Source organism: Ictidomys tridecemlineatus, chromosome 2 (genome assembly GCF_052094955.1).
Source record: "Ictidomys tridecemlineatus isolate mIctTri1 chromosome 2, mIctTri1.hap1, whole genome shotgun sequence".
Lineage (NCBI taxonomy): Eukaryota > Metazoa > Chordata > Mammalia > Rodentia > Sciuridae > Ictidomys > Ictidomys tridecemlineatus.
Genome location: NC_135478.1, coordinates 70,365,176 through 70,376,631, shown reverse-complemented (window position 1 = coordinate 70,376,631; position 11,456 = coordinate 70,365,176).

Below are 11,456 nucleotides of genomic sequence, written 5' to 3'. Positions count from 1 at the left end.
GGGGGGGGGGCGGGCTTGGGAACGTTAACATTGCAATCTCCCAGGTGTAGTTTCTGGTTTATTCGACTCAGCTCCGACTCCATATTTCTCTATTAGACTCCGTATCAGACCCGAGGTACCTAGCTACACTATACCTATCTTTAAATCTGGCTTCACCCTCTGGTTAGAATAGTGGGGAGACTGAGTCCCAGTCTGAAGCTGCCTTGATTTCTCAGTGCTGCCCATCCTGCATTCTGAACCAGGACCACGAGCCCCCTAGCTTCCTTGTGTTACAGCCCCACCTCCCACATCCCACAGGCTGTGGGCTTGTCCCCAGCTGCTGTGCTGGGCACTGAGGGCCTTCTAGCTGGCTGGTGCTGAAACAACAAAGAACAGCCATCAATGTGGAGGAATTCTGATATGGGCTGCAGAAGGCCAGGGAGAGAGTGAGGCCAGGGGTTTGCATTACAGAGAGAGACCTCTCGGATTTGTGCTGAGAGCAGTAGTGGCCTCTGAAGGATTTGGAAGCACAGACACAGTCAGATTTGCTGTTCACAAGTCATTTTCCAGCTGCCGAGTTGAGTGTTTGGCATTGTGTGAAGTGGCCCTCTTTAGACTTGGGGGGATTGAAGGAGAAAAGTAGGAGAGGTATTGAGATTTCTAGGATCATACTGAATTCCCTAGATGGTCTCCCAGTTTTCTCTAGGATCCGTTTCCTCAATCTTAGCCATTGTTGGCTATACTCCCTATCACGCTCATGACCTAGTTCGAAATCTGAAATGAATATAATGAATAATGGCAATTGCTGAGGCCATTGCCATGGAATACATAGGGAGGGCTAGAGGCATGACTGGAACTTGTGAGAGCCAAGCCTTCTGCTTGCAACTGGGGCTGGGCCTTGGGGGAAGGTTTGGGGAAGGCACCAATTGGTTGAAGGCACCTGCCTGAGGATGTTCAATCTAGGTATACTTCCCACCTGTGTCCTCATTTTTATGAAAAAGAGCCTAGTAGGATGTGCATTTATGAAAGGAGTCCATGTGAGACCTGGAATATGCACTGGGCAGCCCCATGTAATAAGGTTTTGGCCTTTGGCCTCTTTACTCTGTCCTGGGTCAGCGGCTGGGGTGGGGGCCGTGAACTGCAGCTAGAGTGGATCAGGCCTAGATTATGACACCTACAGTTCACTTTGTTGGCTGCTACTGCAGGAAGGCCCTCCAGCAACACCTCTTCTAACTGGGGCCAGTGTCCCCAGCTCAGCAGCACCCCTCCTGTGTGAGTCACTGAGGCATGGGAACTCTTAGTCTACCTCTGACTGTCAGGGAAGGTCTGATCTGGAAGAATGGGTTCAGATCCCCCAGAATCCCAGGAATGGATGGTTTGGTGATCATCTCCCCACTAAGTGTGTGTTTAGGAACTGGTGGCAGTGAGGCAGGTGTGCAGATGTGCAGTGGGGTTACATATCCCCCGTGTATGTGTGGACATGGTGGGGCCATGTGACACTTCATGTTGGGTAGTGTCCTCTTTTCACTCTGTAGTCACCTGCTCCACTTGGCCTCCCAAGTTCTCCCTGCTGACTGGTGATACTTTGGACTGGTGTGGAATGATGGTGGTGTGCTTCAGGGACCTGCAGTTTTCCTATTCCTGGTAAAGTTTGATCTGCTTGGGAAAGCACAATTTGAGCCTGTGATATGAAGAATGTGTGTGTGTGTGTGTGTGTGTGTGTGTGTGTGTGTGTGTGTAGGCTTTCTGGTGTGTTTTATGTGTCTGTCTTTGAGTTGCATGTGCCTCTCTGTGTTTCTCCATGAGTTTTCCTGTGTTTGGTGTGTGTCCCATCCTGTGAGTGCAGAAACAGCCTCTGCGTGTATCCTCATGGGCTAGGCAGGCAAAGATGTGACCTACAGTTGATATGAGTCTTCACTGGATGACTGTGCGCAGCCTAGAATTGTGCCAAGTATAGTCTGCACAAAGCTCCCTCTCACTCAATCTCATGAGACAACTTTTCATCACCTCCATCTTTGGTTCTGAAGAGATTCACTGCTCCATTACCTCAGAACAGAGCTGTAATTGATGAAATTAAACCAAAATCTCAAATGAGATTGCAATATCAAATGAGCTCTTTAGGGCTGGGGATGTAGCTCAAGCAGTAGCGCGCTCACCAGGCATGCTTGGGGTCCGGGTTCGATCCTCCTTGCACCACATACAAACAAAGATGTTGTGTCCGCCAAAAACTAAAAAAAAAATAGATATTAAAATTCTCTCTCTCTTTCCCTTTTTTTTTTTTTAAAAAACAACAACAACAACAACAACAACAAAAAACAAATGAGCTCTTTACCAGGAACTTTGGGTGTCCTACAACTAATGCTGTTTGGCCCCATTTGTTTCCATGTTGTCCTTTTTGACATATGGTTTGAGGACCTGTGATTTAAGTCTTCTCTTTCTTTCACTAAATAAGTAATAAACTCTCTAGCTTATGGTTTCTTTACTGGTCAGTCAAATTAGTCAGGACTTGGCCATAACATGGTGGCTACAGATGAGCAGCAACCTCTTAGAAGACAAGGGACTGAATGGGCTAGGTCAGGTTAAGACAGCCCCTGGGCACAACTTTTGCCTAAATGGTGGTGGTGGTAAGGAATAGGGGTCCTCCTACTGTACCACCTGCTCAGTGTCAGTGACTCTCTAGAACCTGGGGATAGTGTATGCTGCAAATTCATGTAAGTGTTGGAATGTTGAGTGGCAAGAGATGGGATTGAAACCAGTGACCTAATTGGAACCTTGTAAGTGTATGTTGAGGTCAAGTGATCAGCTATTTTAAACCAAAAGTGAACCTACCCTAGCTGAGAATGTGTGCCTGCTGGATGGAGCAAGTTGCTGCTCTGTGAGCCCCCTGACCCCAATTCCCTAAGTTTAATCCCCACCATGGAGTAGGAGGAAGCTTATCATAGGTATGTTTGTTTAGGAAAAAAAAGAAGTATATATATATATGGTTTTCGGTACTCCAATTTCAGGTATCCACAGGAATCTTGGACTGTATCTCAGGGATAAGGGAGAAATACTGCATGAATTTTGTACAATGTGCAAGTTCATAAAGTTAGAATCCTTCCTCTGATGTGTGTGCTGTTCACTTCATACATAATGCCTCTACTGGGAAGCTGAGTAGAGTTTCTCAAAATGATATCTGTAGATTCAGAGCACTGAACTATTAGGTAGTCAGAGATACACCTCTTTTACAAAGAACCTTATATTCTTCATGCAAAAGCTGCAATTTTTGTGAAAGCAGGCCCATTTGTCCTGTGGAAAAGAGACTACTTGTCTTTGGACTTTGTCCTGCATGCTCTAAACAGAATGACACTATTGGATCTTTAACTCTTGTAGGTTGATCCAGTCACAAGGCTCTTTGGATAAAGGGCAAATGAGACCCCAAGTGAGGACAACCAGCTGGGTCTGGAGCAAAGCCTTGTTCGTATCAATGGACCTAGTTGCTTAAGTTTTTTGTGAGAAAGGGCCAAGTGATCCTTGACTGTTAAATTAAAGATATGTCAAGGAGGGCCCCATAAAGTTGAGAAATGTATTCTATGGCTGCTGCTCACTACCTACCACTGGTAAAGTGAGATTGCTCCTTTATCACTGGCAGTGGTGAATATTAATAAAATACTCCATGAAGCTCAAGGGCAGTTAATAATACAGATATTCAGGTCCACACTCTGCAGTCTTCTGGGTAGGAAGGAGTGGATAGCACTTGATTGCCTAATGATAGGCTCCATGTGTCAAGCCATCCTGGCATTTTCACTGTGCTAATGACATGAACATAGAAGAATGAATTTTTTTAATGTTTTTATTTTTCAGTTTTAAGCGGACACAATATCTTTATTTTTATGTGGTGCTGAGGATTGAACCCAGTGCCTCATGCATGCGAGACAAGTGCGCTACCACTTGAGCCACATCCCAAGCCCTGGAAAAATGAATTGTAAACTCCAACTAGGGGTGTGACAAAAGGTCTTCATATTTATAGTGTAACATTGCACTGCCCAGATGGATTTCTATCCTTAGAAGTGCTCAGGGACAGTAGGAGGAATAGCTATATCTTCCCAAGGCCAGAGCAACCCCAGTCTGGGTTTATAAAGGAAAACATGCACACTCAGATTATGAATTGGGCACTGTATTAGTCTTTTCAGGTTTCCATACAACATACCACAGACTGGTCATCTTAACAAAAATTAATTTTCTTAAAAGTTCTGGCACCCCCATCGAATGCCCAATGCAATGGGCCTGCCTGATCAAGGCGTGTGGACAGGTTTTTTTTTTTTTTTTTTTCCTGAGGCCTATTTCTTGAGTTGGAGGTAACCATCTTCTCTTTCAGGATCATGCCTCTATGTTTGATGTATTTATATCTCTTCTTTTTTTTTTTATATATATAGAGAGAATTTCAATATTTATTTTTCATTTCTTTCTTTTTTTTTTTTTTTTTTTTTTTGCGGACACAACATCTTTGTTTGTATGTGGTGCAGAGGATCGAACCGGGCCACATGCATGCCAGGCGAGCGCGCTACCGCTTGAGCCACATCCCCAGCCCCTCTATATCTTTTCTTATAGGACAGTTATAGGATGGGATTAGGTCCATCCTAATGATCTCATTTAAATTTTATTACCTCTATAAATAACCTATCTCCAAATATAGTTGCATTCTGAGGTATTAGACATTAGTATTTCAACATATGAAGGGTAGTGTTAGGGGACAATTCTGCTCATAACAGTCCCTCAGGATCACATTGACCAGTTTGTTCAATTGGTAACATCAGGCTATCAGCAAAAGTAAATCTTTTCTTGACCTTAGATATAGTTCCCAGAAAGGAAGATTGAAAACAGACCAAGGGAAATGTCCCTCCAGAGAAAAAGAGACCAGGAAGGCTAGACTATGTGACCATGTAGGACACCAAGGGGTCTTTCTCTGTCAAGTCATGAGCAGGCCACCAATTTGAAGATCCTGACCAGTCTTGATATTTACTCTGGACATTCTTGAGGGGGACAAAGAAGACTTAGACCCTCTCTTTTGCTTTTTTTTTCTTTTTTAAAGAATTTAACCTTGGGCTGGGGATGTGGCTCAAGCGGTAGCGCGCTCGCCTGGCATGCGTGCGACCCGGGTTCGATCCTCAGCACCACATACCAACAAAGATGTTGTGTCCGCTGAGAACTAAAAAAATAAATATTAAAAATTCTCTCTCTCTCTCTCTCTCTCTCTCTCTCCTCTCACTCTCTTTAAAAAAAAAAAGAATTTAACCTTTATTTATTTGTTGTTTATTTGTTTTTATGGGTGCTGAGGGTTGTACCCAGGGCCTCACCTGTCCTAGGCAGGTGCTCTACCACTGAGCCATAATCCCAGCCCCTCTTTGTTGCTTTTATTGACATTGCTACAAGACATTTACACCACCCCTCCCCAGGTCTGAGAACCAGGGCAGGAAAAGGTATAAATTTCAGTCTGAGGGCAGGAGATTGAGAGGAGGTATTAAACAGTTGAGATTTACCGTTGTGAGGGAGAAAAACAAGAAAAAATTTCCTGTGTCCACTTTTGTTCTATTCAGGCTTCAACAGATAGGGTGATCCCCATGCATATTAGGAAGGGTAATCTAGTTTGCTGTACCCATTGATTCAAATGCTAACATCATTTGGAAATACTTTCTGCTATGGTTTGGATATGGTTTGAGTGTGTCCCCCAGGGGTTCATATGTAGGAGCCTTGGTCCTTAGCGTGGTGAAGTGGGAGGTGATAGAATCTTTAAGTGGTAGGAACAAGAAGGAGATAATTAGGTCATAGAGGGAATTAATTCCTTGGAAGGAATTAATGCTGGTCTCATGGAATGTGTTTATTTTCATGAGTGAGTTAATATAAAAGAGCAAGCCTGGACCTTGACTCCCTTTCCTGATTCTTGTCTTGCCATGTAGTCCTTCTTGCATATGCTTCTGCTATGATACCATCTGCTATGAAGTCCTCAACCAGAGGCTGAATAGATGGGGCCATTTAATTTTGGACTCTCAACCTCCATAACTATGAACTTAAAAAATAAACAAACAAAAAAACTCCTTTTAAAATAAAGTATTGATCCACAGACATTTTGTTATAGTGCCTGAAAACCGACTCATACCATCACAGACACATCCTATAATGATGCTTAATATGAACATGCCATGATGCAGTCAGGCTGACAATGAGAATGAACCATCATAAACCCATATAGGAACTATATGGCTTATGCTCATGGAGCAATCCCCAATCTTGCTAAGAAAAAAACTGTTGGCCTTTACTATATTCCAAATATTGAATATTGAACATGCCGTAAAGGTTCATGTGTTAAAGGCTTGGTCCCCAGGATGTTATTATTGGGAGGCTGTGAAACCATTAGGAGAAAAGGCCCAGTGGGAGGTCTTAAGTCATTGTACCTATGGAGAGGTTTTTAGGACCCTGTATTTTGCTTCTGTGTCTTTCCTTCTGGTAATTAGGTGTGCAGTTTGTTCTCTTGTGTGCTGTCTACTGTTGCCATCTGGCACCTCCCATCAAATGCCCAACGTGATAGGCCTGCCTGATCTTGGACTAGATTCTCCAAAAACCATGCGACAAAATAAACCTTTTCTCTTTAAAAGTTAATTATCTTAGGTATTTTATACAACAGAAAACTGACTATATAGCCTTAAAATCTCCAGCAAAAGATGAGACACAGCATCTGAAATGACTACTTTGATATTAGAGGCAGTTTACGTCTCATAGGAGGGTCTTATTCAGCCCATTACATCTTTTAAAAGGCAGACACTTGAATAGGGTCTCAGCCAATAAAACCTAGAAATTGTTCATAGAAACCGTGTACATGGCTTTTACACTTGGGCAAGTCAGCCCCAAGGAGACTTTTGTGTTATGGCAGTTATTCAGACTGCAAACTGTGACAAAAGATATGGCCATTAGGCAAAGCACCCCCTGGGGTTTTGGACATGGCATGGACCTGACATCACTGCTTGATAAAACATATTTAGGGGGTCATTACTGGCCTATTAGTGGATGCTGGTATGCACTGACAGTATATTAAAAAAAAAAAGCATGTTGTTTTCACTAATATCTCTATCATGGGACTGGTCATAGATGAGGATGCTCACAAGGTATTGCCCAACACATTCACTATAAGTATACATTGTATGTTCATGGGGAGAATTAAACTGGCAGTAACCAAGTGTCAATTGACATGAATAGGTGGATAGTCAACTTTCAGATACAGGGGCCAGGCTATCAACTCCAGTTTTTTGGAATCTTTAGTACTCTGAGGTTCCTGAGGATGCCTAGGCCCGATTTCATGGATGTTTTATCTTAAATCCTGGAGTAGTTTTTTTTTTTTTTTTTTTTTAAAGAGAGAGTGAGAGAGGAGAGAGAGAGAATTTTTGATCTTTATTTTTTAGTTCTCGTCGGACACAACATCTTTGTGTGTATGTGGTGCTGAGGATCGAACCCGGGCCGCACGCATGCCAGGCGAGCGCGCTACTGCTTGAGCCACATCCCCAGCCTGACCTGCTGTTGCTGGTGTGTCATCCCAAAGAAAATGGTTTGTCTCACACATGGGAGACGACTGCCCTAATGGTAGAGTGTGGTACTTGCCTAGTTACACCATCCCTAGATACATCTGGTAGGCCTAGTGAAGGGTGTATCAGGATGTGTTTTTTTGTGTTTCTGTGTCAGGTGAGGTAGGCATGTGTGTTGAGGGGATGTTTGCCTTGGTGTTGGGTCATCATCATGAAGTCCAGCTGTGGGTCTGACATTATCATTGGTGTTGAGTCCATCTGAGGATCTTAGGCTAATATCAGGGATGAAGCCAGTTTGGGGCTGTGGAATAGTCCTGTTGCTGGCCTGATGTTACCCACTGCATTGAGGGTAAGCCTAAGTACAGATCTGAAATCATTTTTTGGGGAAGCCAACCTTGTTGCTGATGTCATTATCAGGTTTGAGCTTTCAGGATGAGATCCTCATCAAGGATGAGTCCAGTTAGAGATGAAGTCATTATTGGCATGTGAATAGCCTGGGATTGATGTTATTAGGCAGTGAATCCATTGGTGTATTGAAGTCATTATTGGGAATGATTTCAGATGTGAAGCTATGGTCATAAATGATATCATATGACATCAATGGGGTGTGATTGTGCAGTCTTGAATTATGTTATGTCATCCCTAATCTGAAAATTCAAAACCCAAATGATTCAAAATCCAAAACTATTTTTGGTACTGGAAATTGAACTCAGGGGCACTTAACCACTGAACCATATCTCCAGCCCTTTTTGGATTTTATTTAGAGACAGGGTCTCACTGAGTTGCTTAGTGCCTCGATATGTTATTGAGGCTAGCTTTGAACTTGTGATCTCCTGAGCCACCGGGATTACAGGCATGCGTCACCACTCCTGGCTTTATTCTTTTAAAAATTTATTCTTTTTAGACATACATGACAGAACTCAATAACACAATCAATAGCCTAGACTTAACTGACATATATAGAATATATCAACCATCATCAAGTGGATATACTTTTTTGTCAGCAGCACATGGATCCTTCTCAAAAATAGACCATATAATATGCCATAGGGCAACCCTTAGTAAATATAAAGGTGTGGAGATAATACCATGCATCTTATCTGATCATAATGGAATGAAACTGGAAATCAATGATAAAAGAAGGAAGGAAAAACCCTACATCACTTGGAAAATGAACAATATGTTACTGAATGATCAATGGGTTACAGAAGATAAAGGAGGAAATAAAAAAAATTCTTAGAGATAAATGAAAATGCAGACACAACATATCAGAATCTATGGGACACAATGAAAGCAGTTTTAAGAGAGAAATTCATTGCCTGGAGTTCATTCCTAAAAAAAAAAAAAAAAAAAAAAAAAAAGAAAAAAAACTCAACAAATAAATTAGCTCACCCTTCATCTCAAAACCTTAGAAAAGGAAGAGCAGAACAACAGCAAATGTAGCAGAAGGCAAGAAATAATTAAAATCAGACCTGAAATCAACGAAATTGAAACAAAAGAAACTATTGAAAAAATTGACAAAACTAAAAGTTTGTTCTTTGAAAAAATAAATAAGATTGACAGACCCTTAGCCAGGCTAATGAAGAGAAGAAGAGAGAGAACTCAAATTACTAACATATGGGATGAAAAAGGCAATAACACAACAGATGCTACAGAAATACATAAGATAATTAGAAATTATTTTGAAACCCTATATTCCAATAAAATAGAAGATAGTGAAGACATCGATAAATTTCTTAAATCATATGATTTGCCCAGATTGAGTCAGGAGGATACACACAATTTAAACAGACCAATATCAATGGATGAAATAGAAGAAGTCATCAAAAGACTACCAACCAAGAAAAGCCCAGGACCGGATGGGTATACAGCGGAGTTTTACAAAACCTTTAAAGAAGAATTAATACCAATACTTTTCAAGTTATTTCAGGAAATAGAAAAAGAGGGAGCACTTCCAAATTCATTCTATGAGGCCAACATCACCCTGATTCTGAAACCAGACAAAGACACTTCAAAGAAAGAAAACTACAGACCAATATCTCTAATGAACCTAGATGCAAAAATCCTCAATAAAATTCTGGCAAATCAGATACAAAAACATATCAAAAAAATTGTGCACCATGATCAAGCAGGATTCAACCCTGGGACGAAAGGCTGGTTCAATATACAGAAATCAATAAATGTTATTCACCACATCAATAGACTTAAAGAAAAGAACCGTATGATCATATTGATAGACACAGATAAAGTATTCGATAAAGTACAGCATCCCTTTATGTTTAAAACACTAGAAAAATACGGATACAGGAACTTATCTCAACATTGTAAAAGCTATCTATGCTAAGCCTCAGGCTAGCATCATTCTGTAAAGAAAAATTGAAGGCATTCCCTCTAAAATCTGGAACAAGACAGGGATGCCCTCTCTCACCACTTCTATTCAATATAGTTCTCGAAATACTGGCCAGAGTAATTAGACAGATGAAAGAAATTAAAGGCATAAAGATAAGAAAAGAAGAACTTAAATTAGCACTATTTGCGTGACATGATCCTATACCTAGTAGACCCAAAAGGTTCTACAAAGAAACTACTAGAGCTAATAAATGAATTCAGCAAAGTGGCAGGTTATAAAATCAACACGCATAAATCAAAGGCATTCCTGTATATCAGCGACAAATCTTCTGAAATGGAAATGAAGATAACCACCCCATTCACAATATCCTCAAAAAAAAAAAAAAACAAACTTGGGAATCAACCTAACAAAAGAGGTGAAAGATTTATACAATGAAAACTACAGAACCCTAAAGAGAGAAATAGAAGATCTTAGAAGATGGAAAAATATACCCTGTTCATGGATAGGGGGAACTAACACCATCAACATGGCTATATTACCAAAAGTTCTCTATAGGACTAATGCATTGCCAATCAAAATCCCAATGGCATTTCTTGTAGAAATAGATAAAGCAATCATGAAATTCATCTGGAAAAATAAAAGACCCAGAATAGCAAAGGCAATTCTAAGCAGGAAGAGTGAAATAGGCATTATAGTGATACTAGACCTCAAATTATACTACAGAGCAATAGTAACAAAAATAGTATGGTACTTGTACCAAAACAGGCAGGTGGACCAATGGTACAGAATAGAGGACACAGAGACCAATCCACAAAATTACAACTATCTTATATTTGACAAAGGTGCTAAAAGCATGCAATGGAGAAAAGATAGCATCTTCAACAAATGGTGCTTGGAAAACTGGAAGTCCATATGCAACAAAATGAATCTGAATCCCTTTCTCTAGTCATGCACAAAAGTTAACTCAAAAAGGAGCTTGATATAAAAACAGAGACTCTGCATCTGATAGAAGAAAAAGTTGGCTCTAATCTACATATTGTAGGGTCGGGCTCCAAATTCCTTAATAGGACACCCATAGCACAAGAGTTAAAAACAAGAATCAACAAATGGGACTCACTTAAACTAAAAAGTTTTTTTTCTCAGCAAGAGAAAGAATAAGAGAGGTAAATAGGGAGCCTACATCCTGGGAACAAATTTTTACACTTCAGATAGAGCCCTAATATCCAGAGTATACAAAGAACTCAAACAATAAGAAAACAACCCAATCAGCAAATGGGCCAAGGACCTGAACAGACACTTCTCAGAGGAAGACATACAATCATTCAACAAGTACACGAAAAAATGCTCATCATCTTGAGCAGTCAGAGAAATGCAAATTAAAACCACCCTAAGATACCATCTCACTCCAGTAAGAATGGCAGCCATTATGAAGTCAAACAATAACAAGTGCTGGTGAGGATGTGGGGAAAAGTGTACACTTGTACCTTGCTGGTGGGACTGCAAATTGATGTGGCCAATTTGGAAAGAAGTATGGAGATATCTCGGAAAGCTGGGAATGGAACCACCATTGGACC